Here is a 17,571-nt window from a genome sequence, read left to right as displayed (position 1 = left end):
CTATGTCAGATATATTCATACTCGACCATGCCATTAACATGTATTCTATGTCAGATATATTCATACTCGACCATTTCATTAACATGTATTCTATGTCAGATATATTCACACTCGACCATTTCATTAACATGTATTCTATGTCAGATATATTCATACTCGACCATGCCATTAACATGTATTCTATGTCAGATATATTCATACTCGACCATTTCATTAACATGTATTCTATGTCAGATATATTCATACTCGACCATTTCATTAACATGTATTCTATGTCAGATATATTCACACTCGACCATGCCATTAACATGTATTCTATGCCAGATATATTCACACTCGACCATTTCATTAACTTGTATTCTATGTCAGATATATTCACACTCGACCATTTCATTAACTTGTATTCTATGCCAGATATATTCACACTCGACCATTTCATTAACATGTATTCTATGCCAGATATATTCATACTCGACCATTTCATTAACATGTATTCTATGCCAGATATATTCATACTCGACCATTTCATTAACATGTATTCTATGCCAGATATATTCATACTCGACCATGCCATTAGCATGTATTCTATGCCAGATATATTCATACTCGACCATTTCATTAACATGTATTCTATGCCAGATATATTCATACTCGACCATGCCATTAGCATGTATTCTATGTCAGATATATTCACACTCGACCATGCCATTAACATGTATTCTATGTCGAGCTTCAGGTTTCCTCGTGTTTTGTTTGTCAAGAGTTTTCTGTCCTATCGCAGAGACAATGTTTATGAGGTTCGAAATAGGAGACTAAAAACAAAGTGCATCTCTCGTCTCAGTGGTTCCCGGATTATAGCTCTTTGGATCAGCTGTGGCACCATGTTAGCCAACCAACCACGACGTGTCAGTGTGACATCTTCTAGAGGAGCTGCTTGAACGCTAAATACTTCCTCCTACAAAATGATGTACTCAGGTGACAGTCTGCATCTCACGCGCTTCCTAGTTAACCATCCGTTTGACAGGGTGCTCTCACCACGCATGGAGGACCGTTGTCCTTACGCTGTATGGGGCTAACAATATATCCTATTTTTGTTTGACAAGAACATGAAAACATTTCATCTCTGACTCCCCCCCCCCTCCCTTTCTCTCTCTCACACACACACACACATTTTCACACACTCACAAACAAACAAAATGTAGTGTTGACATTTAGCGACAAGTGATAGTGGGGAAGTCGTAGGAAAGAGTACTGGTATTAGCAATATGTTGTTCACCTTGATAAGCTGTTCATTCTTACCAGCAAACATCTTTTTATCTAGACACTTTGTTTTTTGCTCTCTCGTCCTGTAAGATAAACCGTTCTAAGAATGATGTTATTTTCATTTCGTTTTAACAACCCTTTTTTTTTAAATTTTAGGTTTAAATTTGTGTAGGTTACTAAATCCACCTAAAAGAATATTTAGACAGGCTAAGATCTAATATTTCAGCTTTCGTTTGTGAGGGTACTAAAATATTTACTCAAGATAGAATGCCCTGGGCTGAACTAGATGTGAAAACAGGCACGGACTCAGCTAGTGGAAGTGAAACCCCTAAAGTTTTACCTCACACAACACTGTCAGTAGATACTGACTCAAGACACTGGCTTCTGACTTATTTCTTTTGACAGACTAGGGGTGGTTGGTAGCTGAGTGTTAACTCTTTCTCTCCTAATTAATGATGCTAACGTTGATTTGACTCCCATTCAACTAAATTGGTTTTTGGATTTATAAACGTTGATTTGTGTTGCGTAAAAACTACAAGCTTTCTCCTACCATTTAATACCAACTATAACATTTTCTAATGACATACAAAAGAGTTATTAAAGTTTAATCCTAACAGCATCGTGAAATACAAAGGAGCAAAACGAATAATACTATCGGAACGAGAGAAATAATTACGGAGAGAAAGAGTTAAGCGCTTGGCTTTCGAACCGAGATGTACTGGGTTGGAATCTCGGTGAAGACACGATTTTCAATTCTGGGATTCTTAGGATGTGCCTTAGTAAAACCCATCTCTAATGGGTACCTAACGTTAGTTGGTCGTAGTGCTGGCCACATGACACCCTCGTTAACCGTTGGTAAAAGAAACGTGTCTATTTATTACATCATCTGCACTATATATCGTATGGTCTGATAATATTACTTTTGGTAGATTGACAGAACTATAGACAGACAGACAGAAAGACAGACAGATAACAGATAGAAAAGAAAAGATGATAAAAGCGTATGAAGACAGCATAATAGCATTGGGATCTTTTTCTTTTTGACTCAGAGAAGATAACTTGCAAAACAGCGGACGTGAAATAGGTTTACATACATTTCATTAAATGCAATCTGGGTCTTGGCGTGTGTGTGTGTGTGTGTGTGTGTTTAATTAAGTGTGTAGCATCATTGAAATTCTAGGCCAATAGGATCGATGACAGCCCACCAACATACATGAAGGATTAATCATCAAGCATGCTCGATATATCTCGTACTGAAAAATACGAGCCGGGGCGAGGAGGGGCATAAAGCTTATTATAACACATGTTGAAATAGACGATTCTCAGCCTGGGAAACATAATAGACAAGCGATCATTCTTATCCTCCTGTAATCGCTCTTCTTTCTTTCATCCCCCCTCCTCTTGATATATATATTAAAATCACAAAGTAAGGCGTTTGTGTGTATATATGTATGAATGTCCCGCATAAAAATCAAAACCGTTTGACCATTTGTTTATTGATTTATATTTTGTTAGGTGCTATAAATAATTGTTTGAAGTATCAACTTGATCCGACAATAGGCATGGGAAAAAATAACGTGTTCAATTATGTAAGAGAACGAAACCCTACATATTTAGCCGTACCTGTGACTACTGAAGGACTAATTTCCCTTGTTACATTCCATAAATTAATTGCCTAATTATTTTTTTTTTTGGGTTCACGTCTTGTCTAAGCTAATGAGAAATTGTGTGACATTTCCGATTGTTCTGAGACTGAGTGTGGGGCGAAATAAATAGTACTAGAGTTTTACTCGACAGACAGTCAGAGTGAGCTGATATAAGCTATGTTCAAAAGTTACTTCCACATGAGTTTAGTCGTTAGCCTACTTTTAAGTTGTAGGTATCCTTCGGCATCACCCAGTTCAATTTTTCCCCATGTTATATTTGCTTTTAAAATCAATTAAAAATATATTTTAAAAAAACTAATCTCATTATCAGAATATTTTAAAATTCAATCTGACGCCCTTGACCGTTGATCACAATTCCTCAACAAGTCTCCTCTTTGTACACTTCTACGTGGTACTTCCACGTTGGTGACAATGCCGTCACTATTAAGTTACTGCAAGTACTGGCGTACAACTTCAACAGTCTGTTCAATCAACATATGCAATATATTTCAATATGCATGTAAATTTGAAATAAATATTACTAAAGAATCAGCATTATACACAAATCTAAATTTCTGTTTCGTCAAAAAACGATCCAGCATTATTTCCAGATTCTTTCACCCCCTCACCCCTTCTCACAAATGTAAACTTTCTCTTTTTTTTTCTCAAAGCACCTGTCATCTTTCGGGGTGCACGTTCAAAGAGCCATCATCAGGGTTCGGGCAAATCTTTACTAGAACCATTCAAGTCAATTCATCAAATATTTCTGTGTCAAGTGTGCGTGCGTGTGTGCTTAAGCGACCTGTGTTGAATTGGGATTACTCGAATGTGTTTCTTAGTTGTGTCACATGATAACAGGTGAGCACTAGTCAGCTCTTTTTCTTTCGCCATTCTTCTAAGAATCGAGTCGTAAAATCATGGAACTCAGGCCCACAGAAGTTTCCCTCACTGGCCTGTCTGAACTGCCTTTCCATCTGGGAGGGATTCAACTCTACGGGATCGAAATTGTTAGATGCTCTTGACGAGAGGATGCTTAAAGACTTTCGATTTACATCTTAATATATCCGTTACTATTAATTTATTGCTAGCTCGCCTCACTCCCTCGCGAGGAGAGGGCGCCCAACAGTACGAGATATTTTAAGTAGCTTGAGGTGTTACCCTCTACATCATAATTTAATTAAGTTCGAGTGTATGGCATTGTCGTCAATTCTGAAGTTTAAGGATAAGTGCAGTATGTCAGACGACCTCGAAAATCCAGTTGTGACTTGCATATTTTGCTCCCTCTAACGCAGACAAAGTCGTTGTCCACCAGGGGTCTATTTAAGTTCTCCATTTGGTCGTCTGCGCCTGTCTTCGGTAAGGGCCCTCTTTTGGGGCCTCAGATGTGTGCCCTCAACCCCTGTGAGAGTTCCCCAGATGCCTCTTACAGATGCCATCTGCTGTCAGCTGCTTGACTCTATGACAGTGAGGGCGAAATGGCGTATGATTTTATCTTTATAGCGCCTTCGGGTGAAGGGGAACCTCTTTGACGCCTTCATCGCTTAAGTTTGCCAATAAAGATCGCCTTTGGAATGCGGTCATCCCCTCTCCCCTCCCCCCCCCCGTACGAGATAGGTTTCCGACTCTGCTCAGATATCGAATGCGATAACCTGTCCACTATAATGCAATATCGTATTATTGACATTGACACATGTTAATAGGAGTGTTGTAATACACCAATGTAGACAGCCCCACTAGTTTTATACATGACCTTGACACCATATTCTAAGGTATTATTAGAACCCAAAGTAACTTTGCAATTATTTATCAAGGCAATGGAATATTTACTATTAGCCGACACATACACATACTTGTGTTATATAATAAAACAAAATTAATTGTCTACTGTAAACATTTTCTTTTTGGAATACACAAAAAATGTAATTTTTAGCTGCCCCCGAAAGGGGAAAAGATGCTATTAGTTTTGTATTGCCTGTCTGTCCGTCAGTCTCGTTTATATCTCAGAAACTAGAAGAGAAAATGAAAATAGGACATCATGATATTTTAGATCATTCAAAGTTCTGATGCAACGGCTACTTTTTTCTTTACCGAAAATGAACCATCTAATTTTTAACATTATATATGCAAGCAGATTTTTCAAAAAAAATTACATTACTTTTCAATGAAAAACTTCAGGGGAGGTAACTTTTTTTTAAAAAAGGTCATAGACTTCTTCATTAATAACTCAATCTTCATTCATATATTCGCGAATCGGTACGAAAAAAAATTGCATCTATGGTCACAATGGTAAAAGTGTCAATGGTTCATTATAAAATATATTTTCCCTTTATTAACTAACTCATTGAATAGAATACTGATTCAAATGTTATTTTAAAAAAGAATTTTGATACGTATTTCATTTTAGTTATAAGTTTCAAAAACTAAACAGTAATACTATAACGCGCAGTTTTGACATATCCTCATTATAGGTGCCGACACTTGACAGTCTAAATAAGACTAAATAGAGCCCAGATCTAGATATATTTATAATAAATGTATTAAAATTTGAAACAAATTTTAATTGTTTAGGCAATAACTTATCTTCTGACAGCTTAGGGGGTGCAGATTTATTTATTATGTAAACAATAGTATGACATTAAGAAATGAATCGAATACGAACAGCATAGTTTACCATTAGTAATGGCATTACCCGGTAACAAATTCATGATCATAACATTGGCCTAGGTCTAGTAATTTCAAATTTAAACATGTAAATTCATGAGTTCTAGTCTAGATATAGTAGATTCTATATCAAGATTCTTTATCTAGTTCTAGATCTAGATTGAGATCTACACTTAGATCTAGACTTAGACTAGATGACTAGACCTAGACCTAGATTCTAGATCTTGACTTAGATCACACTGTTTCAACTTGATTTGAGAATGGGAAGCTAGAAAAATAACGTGTGCAAAATTTGTACAAGACAGACAGACGGAGCTGATAAAAACTTTGCTAAAATGTATTCTACTGTACCTAAAAATACACCAAAAATATGAAATCAGCAACTAAATAAAATCTGCTTCAATAAGCAAAAAAAAAAGTGTCAAACAAAAAAAAGATAAACTATTTTCATTGATAACCCAGTGCCCATAGAAGGCTATCGAGTAGCCATAATTGTTTTAGTCTTCACTTATCCACTTTGTTATCGTCCTCGATACCTAGATAACTATCTCTAAAGAGTGATTGAAAGAAATTGTCGTCTGCCGCTATCGCACTTCACAATCGTCTGCTGTGAAATCTATCTTGTGATCAACTTTTCCTATCACAATCTATTAATCAACACACATTTTGAATCTATTTGTCCTAATTGAATTGTTTCGTTGTTGTTTTTTTTTACCTGTTTTAAATTAAATAACTTTTTTTTTATTCGGGTTACTTTTTGATGGGCCTAAGCCATAGATTTCAGAACGAGGTTAGGAATTACATTGCAAAAACTTTCATGGCACATAAGTGTCATTCTATACTAAATTAATTCGTGATACCCCAGACCAGTGTTTACCAAACTGTATTCAGCGGAACCCCCAGTGTTCTGCGGGTACGATTAGGTGCTCCACGAATTAATGCAATAATTAACTTGTAGACCACCACGAGAATTAATATCTGAAAAAAATAATCAAAGTGCTCCGCTAAACAGTCTGAATGTGCGACGTGGTCCGTTAAATAAAAATCCTCACAGCCCCAGACAATAAAAAATGCCTGTTTAAAGTGATTATTAATCCATAGTAGGACGTGACTCACTGTCAAAAGTCATCTTTCAAAGTACAGTGGTGAGAGCACTACAAAAGGTTGGTCTTACAACGTAAAAGAATGGACCGGCCTCCCTCTTGATATCCTGCTAAGAACAGCTGCTAGCCAGGAAAGGTGGAAGGATTTGGTTACGCGAACTGTCACAGCACCCTGCAACGAAAGTCAAAGGACATTGATAATGAATCCATTTATAGGACATAGTATCGATAGCAATAAATAAACAAAACAGAATCAAAAATTACGATAGTTCCTTTTTTTAAAAAAATAAATGCTGATATAATCAGTATCGATTTTTATATTTATCTTATCTTATAGATTACGGTCATTACTTCATTTTAATTAATATAAAAAGTATCGTGAAACAGCGTGTGCAAAGTTTGAAATGCACTATTGGCTCCACTAGGAAACTAGCAATACCTGAATTGATTAATAAAACCTTTGATATATTGTGACACAACCTTAAGGTCAAACAAGAACAAGACACACATCAGTTCTAAGTATCGACAAATGGAGAGCTTCGGGTACTCTTTTATTTTATTCATTTTGTACTGATCATCTTTTTTTTCAATCTGACAAATCTCTTACTCTCTACAGATACATCCCTAGTTGAAACGAGATTTAACATTTATGACATAGTTTCAATTCACAAAAAGTGTTTTCTAAATACGCATGTAAATGCAGTTCTAAAAACAACTGTATATTAACAATAATTTTTGCGCTTGAACTCGGTTGCTAAAGATCTCGAGAAATGCGGTTTCAAATTGGACTCTGAGTAATGAGTTTCAATTTCTTGATTTTTAGGAGTCCCTCCATCTGAACTATCTATGACCTGACACAGAATTAATGAGAACATGGTGTAGCCGAGTATGTACTGCCCTGGAACCTTGGTGTCTAACCCTTCTCGTCTAGGGGGTTCATATACATTTCCTACACTTCTGCCACAGGCAGTATTGGGCCGCAAAAGTCGTTGATTATAAGCAACCGAACCTCTGTGGCTTCAATATGCAGTACAGGCAGACCTTACGAGTGACAAAATACCACCGCGTCATGGGCAGAATAAGGCCCGCGGGCCAAATGTTGGGCATCATTAACCTAGACACAACAGACTTAGGAATGTCATCAATGGAACCATGGAACAACTAGAAATAATAATAATCTTTATTATCCGTAAAGAAATTTGTCTTACAATTTGTGCATTACACCAAACAAAAAACATAACTATAAGAAACCAAAGTGTACATTCACACCAGACTCACTCATAATTTACACGTGACAAAGTTTATATCAGATTGTTCTTATTTAATGATTTGATTGCCAGGGGAACAAAAGAGTGTTTGTGTCTGTTTGTCTTTGCTATCGGTGTCTTGTATCTCTTTTGTGATGGTAATATCACGAAATCCTGACACAAAGGGTGATTCTTTATTTCGAGGATCTTGTTAGCTTTTTTATAGATGTTTGTCTCAAACAACTGCCCAAATGGGGTTTGTTTTTTTGCCAATGGTTTTGCCAGCAGCATTTAGGATTCTATAAAGTTTATTTTTATTTTTAATGCTCAGATTGCCATATGGTCAGGCTTTACTTTGATCTAGGTACTTAGGACGCTCGAAAATAGAAAGGAAATGGGCTTATAACATATATAGCTTCTTAATAGCCAACCATAGGAACCAGGACCCAATTTAGTCTAGATAGGATATATAAAACAAACTAGGTATTTACAAGAAGGCGCTTACCAAGATTCGATTGAAAAACGGGGTTGAATTTTAATACACTCACTTTTCTATTAAATATCAGACTACCTGACTTCTGGCCGTCAGTACTGATGGTCGATCTTATCTCTGACGGCTATAGTATTTCGGCCACTGGCTGCGTGTGTATCATTCTTTTCCTGTTATCTTCTTATATAGGCCGATGTATAACAGGCATGTGGCAGAGTGCGTTGGTGTATCAGTAGAAATACTTACATCTACACGGATATATAGTCACTGATAACTTCAATTACTGCTCTAAAGATTGTCAGCATCTGTATGTTTTATGCAGATTATATTTTGTGCTGTTCAATACATCGCTAACAGCCTGTGAAACAAAAATAGAAGAAAAAGTAAGTCTTTCAGAATCTTCCTGATGGAAATATTTCTTACAATAAGGCAAGTTTGTAGTCGTTAAAGTAAAACCTGATTGAAAACAGCATTAAAAGATATATTATCTGGATTTTCTGTCATTAGTTTTTAATTAGGCTAGAAACAAATTGTCATGTACTACTGATGGTCCACAAGGACCACAACTTTCACTGCTAAGTTATTTGGTAATGTCACATTTTCTGAAAGAATAATGTTCAACTAACACAAATAGATTCAATTTTGAACAACTAAATTTATTTAAGGAAATTAATGAAAACAATTTCCTACCACGAAATTTGCACTCATTTAAAAAAAAATATTTAGTTAATTATTCTTTTAAAGGCGATATAACACCCATTTCTTTAGGGCTAAAAAAATTAAAGCTATCATATTTACGTCAAACTATCATATATCACTGAAATCCTTTGTCAAGAACAAAAAAAAAAGTTAATGTTATGCTCTTAGTTTGTAAGGTTTTCGTTATTAATGGCTTCATAAGTTCAGTTTTTGTGAAATCATGCAAGAAATGAAGTAGGCAAAAGTCTGTAATGTTTTTTAACTCTTTCTCTCCCAACTGACGATGCCAACGTTGATTTGACTCCCATTAAACTAAATTGTTTTTTTTTAATTTATAAACTTTAATTTGTGTTGTTTAGAAAGAACATGCATTCTCCTATAACTCAATACCAAATAGAACATTTTCTGAGAACAAACAAAAAAGTTATTGAAGTTTAATCATAACAGGAGAGTGAAATACAAATGAGCAAAACGAATAATACTATCGGAATGGGAAAAAATAATTACGGAGAGAAAGAGTTAATCCTAATTATGTATGGAGGGACAGTTGTATGTGTTGCTGTGACGTTCGGTGATATGTCCCACTGTTTGTAACTAGTCCACACGTCGCGGTCATTATTCGAGGTCACGTACTGATTACGGAGTTGGGAATACATTATAGTTGACCACAAGTATGTACGCTCTCTCTCTCTCTCTCTCTCTCTCTCCATTAGTGGCTTTCTTGTTCACATTTTAAATTCCCATTCACACATAGGACTTTTATCAAAATAAACTTTACCGCATTATCGTAGCCATCGGGGCTTCAGTCAATGGCCAAGGAGATAGATAATACTAGCCCATGTGATTTAGACTATAATTAGTCATTCTCTAACTTAGCGTTATTTATTGAAACACTATCACTCCACCCTCTTATTCCCTCCCTTAGTTGTCGTGGACAGGTCATTTTAAAAACTATTTTTAGTCTTCTACTGTACAGATAGTAATTAGGTCATGGTAACGCAAGAGAAGGTGTCACTTTTTATACCTTTACCGTCTCGCTTCCAGGTAAATGGTACTTAATTATTACCTGTCTTGACACCATTATTTATTTCACCTGGGTAAGGGGGGGGGAAACTTCAATGTCTGCCAATAAAGGAAAGCGAGAGGGAGCAGTCGATTTCTTCACTGATTGCAAGCACTGTGAAAATTTGCTAGCTTGAATTGATACCGGCAACAAGTGCGGCGTTGCGCGCGATTTTCACAGGCATTGCAAAGTAGACCAAACAAGGTGAACCGGAAACATGTACCTGGCTACTAAATCAACAGGCTCGCGTGTGTTTTAGGACTCGTGTTTGTTGGTGTAAGCGCGACACCGAAGTCATTGATGGACCACCTGACTGTCCAGCTGTAAGTGTGTTTGTGTTGACATCCGCGTGTATGTCTGTTTGTTCTCACGTGGAGTTAAATAACAGAAGGGCAAGGTGACGTCCAATCTCAACTTAAACTGCAGTAAGGATGATTTAGGCGAATCTTCTACTGTAAGCTAAGCATTGTCATAGAAAAAAAGAACTATCTTTGCTAAGAGAAAAAAAAAGTTTTCTTTGTATTCAGAGTGGAAAAAATCTGGCAGCAATAATGTCCACATGTAAACTAAGTATGACATAGACAAAGTGAGTTGAACCGTTTTAATTTACATTAGTTTTGTTAGGAGATATGTTTACCAAATTGTTGAAGTTATGTTTCATTTTTAATTGGATCATTTGATTGTGTTTTTATGCATCGTAACCTGCCATATAATGCTTTCACAGCCTCTCTTTTGTACTTGTGTAGCATTCAAAATTATCTTTTAATTTTTTTTATCTTTTTTTTTTTCTTGTATCTGTACATATTTCACTTTACGTAACCTATAAAGTTTATTAGTCTTGGTCATAGCGTTATATAAATTGTTACATTTAGTAGATGTCTTTGTACAGATCATATTATATAATCCCTATATAAGGCTTGTCTTTGATTTCTGCTCTTAAAGAGGAATGTAATATTCCATTTGGCTAGCTAATAATAACTATGACCTACATAGTTTGCCACTTTTAAATTATACTAATCCGTTGTCTGTCCGCCGGCCTGCGATTTTAAGTGTTGTTTTTTTGACGTCTAAGTCTGTCTGTCTGTCTGTTTACTCTCGGACGTTCCTTTAGAATGAAGATTATTAGGTTCTAGTCTAAGCATCTTTTCAGGGTGGCAGGGAATGGAAGTGGTCAAGGTTTCAACTTCGTTTAGTTGCGATGGCAGTCCGACGAGCACATCATACGACCAGGCAGCCATCTTCATCAATAGCTTTTAGAGGACATGCGTGTATACAGCGGCCCTTATCTCTTTAGGAAGCCAGTCCCTGCCAGGTGCACTCCTGTCTCTCTATAAAGAATGCCGTTATCAGAAGCATGAAATAATACAATGACTTTACAAAAACCACAAGGGAGGGAATCGAAGTTATTTTATAATCAGGCTTATAACCTTTTATTTTCATTTTCAAAATCAATCTTTTATATTAATACAAATGTGGCATTCATTTGAGGAGATTATTTTTTAGCGTCCCCCGAAAGAGAAAAAGACGATTTTAGTTTTGAGTGGAATGTCTGTCAGTCCGTTTAGATCTTGGAAACTAGAAAAGATAGTCAAAATCCGACAACATACTATTTTTACCATTCAAAGTTCAGATGCAACGGCTACTTTTCCTTTTTTTTTTTTTTTTTTTTTTGAAAGCGAAAAATCTATTTTTTTAATTCACTTATGCAAGCAGTTTTTTTTCATTAAAAATACACCACTTTTACAACCATTCACTATTAATAGTAACAACCATTCACTATTAATAGTAACAAACACTGGAGGCTTCTTAGTAGGGGAGGTGGCCATTTACCATATTTTTAACAAATTTATGCAAACGGTTTTAGAAGTTTGTTAAAAAAAAATTTTGTACATTTGTATTGCTAAGTTATATAAGTTCTGTCATATTAACTACTACATTGACACATAAAGAAATTTTTTTTCTTTAGGAATAAGAGATTGTCCCTTTACAAAACAAATAGAGCAATTATATATTCATTTTAAGACATTAGTTAGGCCAGGTCCACATCTAACTTCACATTCACTTTCACCTATCCTTTGGTCTGTGGACAGCTGGGGCACCACACAAGATCCGTCAACCTTCTTTCTCCATTCTTCTCTGTCATTTGTCTTTGATAGAATTTCATTCTGATGTTCTTTCCGAAAATATTGAAACCTGCCTTTTTACCAGTCTGGGTTGACCATTCTGGGGCCGATTTTGAGTTTGTGTCTCCACACAAACTGTCTTTGTAACCTTGTTTAAATATGTAAATTGTTTCTGAAATATTTAGAAATGTCATGTAACCTTTTTTGCAGACGATACGATATATTAATATTTGTGCACATTTAAATGAGTAGTTTTAATTTAAAGTGCCACTTCAGTAGAGTCAATGACCTGCTAAAGGAAAGAGGTGAAGTGAAATATTTAGAGCATTAAACGAGGTCCTTGGACGTGTCTGGTCTGAAAACTTATACGGACTTTTTTTTTAACCAATGTCATTTTGATATATGATATAGGCGCATTCCTCCTTCCATATGCTAGGACAAATTTGTACAAAAGCTTTCTTCCATAGCGCTATTAGAGCATGGAATGGGCCGCCTGAGATAGCTAGGAAAACCCGTGACTTGGCGGAGTTTAGGTCATTGGTTAATATGCATGACTAAATGCATGACGCGTAGGACGTAATCATCTTCTTTTTTGAAGTAACGTCTGTATCATATAAGATAAGATAAGATGTTCTATTGTTGAGACTCTTATTAGGAGGTACTAGTCATTTAGGAAATTCCTATTACACTCACTCGTTTCTAGAGCCCAATGTTGCCGATGTAGGCCTACTGTTTAACGGCCAGTGGTTCATTTCTCAAGCCGATGTCATGGCCCACTTGGAGGGGTCAGTATTCGAGTAGAGATCCTAAAGACTTGAACCTAAGAGCGCGATACATTATACAAGTCTTCCCTACTCGTTAGTTATCGCACATTATGAATACGTTATTGGAATATTTGACCCATGGAAGTGTATACAATGTTCAATCTCTTGTACTTAGTATTGACCCCCCTCCCATGCTATACACATCACACGCACACACACACTTACACATCAAGTCATTTAGAAACGATCTGGCTGTTTAGCCCACTTTGAAGGTATAGTAGCGTGATAGCTGCAAGTTCTAGTAATCCCTTTTCTGCTTTGTGGTTGTCTGAACTATCGCCTACTGCAATGGACTTCTTGAACTTTCTCCACTGGCTATTGGTTTGGAAACTCCTCCCTTTTGACTGATTCTTCTGACGATCCATCAGAGCAGATGTTCTCAACCTATGGGTTGTGACCCCCTTGTGGGTCGATTGACCATTTGCCAGGGGTCGCCTAAGACCTGCGAAAATATCCATTGCTATTGCCTACTCTTCAATTGCTGTGTGTGTGTGTGTGGAGAGAGAGGGGGGGGTCGCGGCAGAGTGGGGGATTTTAAAAAGGAGTCGCCGAGCTTAAAAGGTTGAGAACCGCTGCATCAGAGTGTACTCGGGCCGATTGGTTGTTGTGCCAATGGATGTTTTGAAAGTGTTTACCTCTTTATTGAGATCTTTTTATTGGGGTACAACACTAAGATTATTGTTGGCTATTAACTTTATGCAATAGATCTTCAGTAAGAAAATACTTAGAATTACTTGTGTATGGTAGATTTTGATTGGTTCACTGTAAGCATTTAAAACTTGTCCAGTTAGTTGACCTTTTCTTCAATCGTTTTCTTTTCTACTTGACCGATGGCTATTATTTTACTTCACCAGGAAAGTAGGTCTTTTACCTATACCGGAAATTAAATACCCTTTACAAATGTGTAGACTCTTAGTCCTACTTTGTACCTGTATTCCAATAAAATCTACGAAATTTTTCTCAACTCTGGCCTTGACTTAAAGTAACACGGCTTTCCACTGTAGAAAATGATAGCATAGTAATATTAATATTATTTAAAAAAAACACCAATAAGTTTTTGTGTGTTGAAAGATGATTCTGCTAATGAAAAGGATGCAAAGTATAATCTACCTAACTGCCCAACGAAACCCTACAAGCTTTAAAGCACTGTCTGTTTGTACATGCTGCTGTGTTTATTGGCCGCCATGTTTGTCTTGGGCACGTTTCACCTGTTCGTCCAGTGCATTGAGAAGAGATAATAAATATCTTTCCATTGTAAACTGATCAGGGTTAGTGCTAGTTAGTAGAAAACGTGTTAACACCAAAGTTGTAACAATCAAAATATAAATAAGAAATTTAAAAAAATGCAAAACTTATATTATGTGTTATAGTATTTAATTAGTTTGGATTAGTCAGGTAATTAAATTTGTAATAGATCTAGACTAAAATAATAAATCTATGCGATTAGAAATATTTTTACCAATTGTTTTTTTGTTTAGCGCTATTTCAATCCGTCGGCTGTCTCTGTGCGCCATGGTCCTACCAGTTTGGAACAAGGGGGGAAGGAAGAAGGTGGGGGGAGGAGTATCTGTGTAAATGTTACCGTGATGGCTTGTTAAATACATTTAAAAAATAAATTAAAAAATGTTATACGATTTAAATTCAAACTCGAGCGCTTAACTCTTTCTCTCCTAATTGACGATACCATCGTTGATTCTTCCAAATTAATTTTTTTGTTTTGTTTTATAAACATTAATTTCTGTTATATAAGAAGAGTATGCTTTCTCATTTAATTCCATACCAAAATAAAATATTTTTTGATAAAAAAAGTTATTGAAGTTTAAAAATAACAGGGAAGTGAACTATAAATGAGCAAAATAAATAATTCCACCAGATCATGGAAAATAATTACGGAGAGAAAGAGTTAAACCTCCTCAAGCCAATACACTAACCAGTGTGCCAGCGAAGTGCTTAGGAAAATAGAATATTTGCATTTTCTTTGGCCGACGGTTAACAAGTGTCTCATGTGGCCAGTACTACGACCAACCGCATTTGCCGTTCCCAACTGAGTTTGGTGAAATCGGGAGCGTCTTTAAAAACGACATTCGAGCCCGAGATCCCTCGATTCGGAAACCAAGCTCTAATCACTCAGCCACCACGCCCATATTTAATTGACATATTAGGTTGAATAGTTTGTCTGTTAGGAAACGTAGTGAATGAAGCAGACAATTACTCAAGCTGGGAATGATGGGATAGGAAGACAACAAATGTCTGGTCGCTTGGAGATGAGTTCCATGATAGTGACACCAGACACCAGTGAGCGACACTTTTCTGACAGATAAACGATCAGTATCATATCAACAGGGTACTTCACCTCGCGTCACGTATTTAAGTGTGCGTGAACACTGCTGACAGCAGTTATTGACTTCATGTCTGTCTGTACAGACACTTGACAGACTTAATTTGGTCATGCACACGTAGTCACCCATAGTTAACTGGTAACTTGCGTTGCTCTAGTGTAGCTTCACTGTCTGCATATTCCGCGGCAAATAATATTGCGAAATCAGAGATTAACAATTTCCCTTTTGGAGATTAAAATTAAAAAAAAAAGTTTTGTTAGATGCTCCCTGCCAATGTTCTTTTTTTTTTTTAATTATTTTTTGGTTACCTCTATACCTGCAAATTTTATAGATGATAATAAGGCTTGTCTTCGAGTCCGAAGATTAATGAGCAATGCAGTATTTCCCGTGAATACGCAGCCCCTGCTGTGACCTGCACATAGCACTCTTTTCTGTATCCGGTGTATAAATGCATAATACACGTGCGATCTAGATCTTTTATTATAAAGTTAAATAATAAATATTGTGCAATATTCTAGCGCTACAGAATCATAAATTCTCTTTAGTTTCTAGCTTTAGTTGCCACTTACGCATTTTAGCGTCATTGACATTGTTGATCCTAAAAATATTCAACACGTGAAATTACCCATAGAACGATATCAAATAGAACTAGGAGAATGGCTTATTTAGTTTTAAAAACAGTTTCAAACATATTTGAAACCTTATTTCTACATAGATTATTTCCCTTATAAGAACGAAGACAGCTTTACAATGTTGATCGCCTTTGAAATCTATATGACATTTGTGGACATTGAGAAAGTGCTTCCTTTAGTTAAGGCTGCAGGATTGTCTGACAAAATCTAGCTAAACTTTTTTTTCTCATGTATCTGCAACTGTTTTTGGTAACATTTTCATCATCGCGGTGGCTGAGCAGTAAAGCGCTTGGCTTCCGTACCGAGGTTCCGGGTTCAAATCCTGGTGAAGACTCGGGTTTTCAATCCGGGATCTTGGGCGCCTCTGAGTCCACCCAGCTCTAATGGGTACCTGGCATTAGTTGAGGAAAAGTAAAGGCGGCTGTTCGTTGTGCTGGCCACATGACACCCTCCTAACACCGTGGGAAAAAGAAACAGATGACCTTTACATCATCTGCCCTATAGATCACAAGGTCTGAAAGGGGAACTATTTATCATCGTCGTTCTCAAACCTCATTTGAATGATGGCCAAAGGTTCAAATCCTCGAAGAAGTCTTTTTTTTTATAGACTTTTCTATATCCGAACTATACAGAGTGTCCTATGGTGACTTCAGGATAGGTGAGTAGGTAAGGATGTGAGCGGGCTTACTAGTCACAACATTTCCTAAAATGTGCCGATGTGCCAAATAACAATAAATAACAAATAAAAATCAAAATTCATTTTTTTCTATATAATTCTTTAAGATTCATGTAAATTCATGATTTAATGATAACTTCTTCAAAAACAAAACAAAACAAAACTCTTTTCATCATTGACACAATATTATCCTATTAAATATTCCTGATACAATCTAAATCACTTTTTTTGATATGATGTATCTTCCTGTCGGAGGTAAAGCTTCATCACTTTCTCTACAGTTGTCCTGATAATATCTCCTGGTTTTATTAGTGGGACGTAAGAACAAAACATTCATTATTGTCAAGATACACTTCAAATAAGCTGACATTGTCTTTTTCTTGGTAATATGAAGAATAGATATAAAAACAAAGTGTAGAAAAACAAGTAAATTAAAAAATGAGTTGTTTTTTTTTAATTGAAGAGTCACCCTGGGATTGTGACGCTCGCCCGCTTCTCTTTCTTCCCATTCATCCCTTAGGGTCTTCCAACTTTTGATACGTGCCTCCATTCTTGAGGGTTGGTGACTGAGTGGTAAAACGCTTGGCTTCCGAACAGAGAGGTCTATGGTTCGAATCTCGGTAAAGGCTGGGATTTAGCATTTCTGGATTTTTAGGTCGTTCGTAAGTCCACCCAGCTCCGATGGTTACCTGACATTCAATGGGGAAAGTAAAGGTGGTTGGGCGTTGTGCTGGCCATATGATACCATCGTAAACTGTCGAATTCAAAACAGTTGGGTTTTACATCATCTGCCTTATACATCGTC

At 36.4% G+C, this 17,571-nt stretch overlaps 1 protein-coding gene across 9 annotated transcripts in view; it reads left to right on the top strand.

Moving 5' to 3' along the window:
* The window catches only part of LOC106070354 (Krueppel-like factor 8), a 48,386-nt gene that overhangs the window by 15,169 nt on the left and 15,646 nt on the right, over window positions 1-17,571 (top strand). Inside the window, exon 1 of one of the 9 annotated variants that reach the window (XM_013230232.2) lies at window positions 3,701-3,767. The exons of 5 other annotated variants lie outside the window; for them this stretch is intronic. The gene's annotated coding sequence lies outside the window, so the exon portion shown is untranslated. Of the gene's footprint in view, window positions 1-3,700; window positions 3,768-8,533; window positions 8,794-10,228; window positions 10,496-10,523; window positions 10,759-17,571 lie in introns of those variants that run through there. 3 more of the 9 variants (XM_013230235.2, XM_056027148.1, XM_013230236.2) reach the window with 3 other exon arrangements.

Source organism: Biomphalaria glabrata, chromosome 4 (genome assembly GCF_947242115.1).
Source record: "Biomphalaria glabrata chromosome 4, xgBioGlab47.1, whole genome shotgun sequence".
Taxonomy (NCBI): Eukaryota; Metazoa; Mollusca; class Gastropoda; family Planorbidae; genus Biomphalaria; species Biomphalaria glabrata.
Note: the sequence above shows the minus strand (reverse complement) of the source record. Positions and strands in the feature narration are given on the sequence as shown.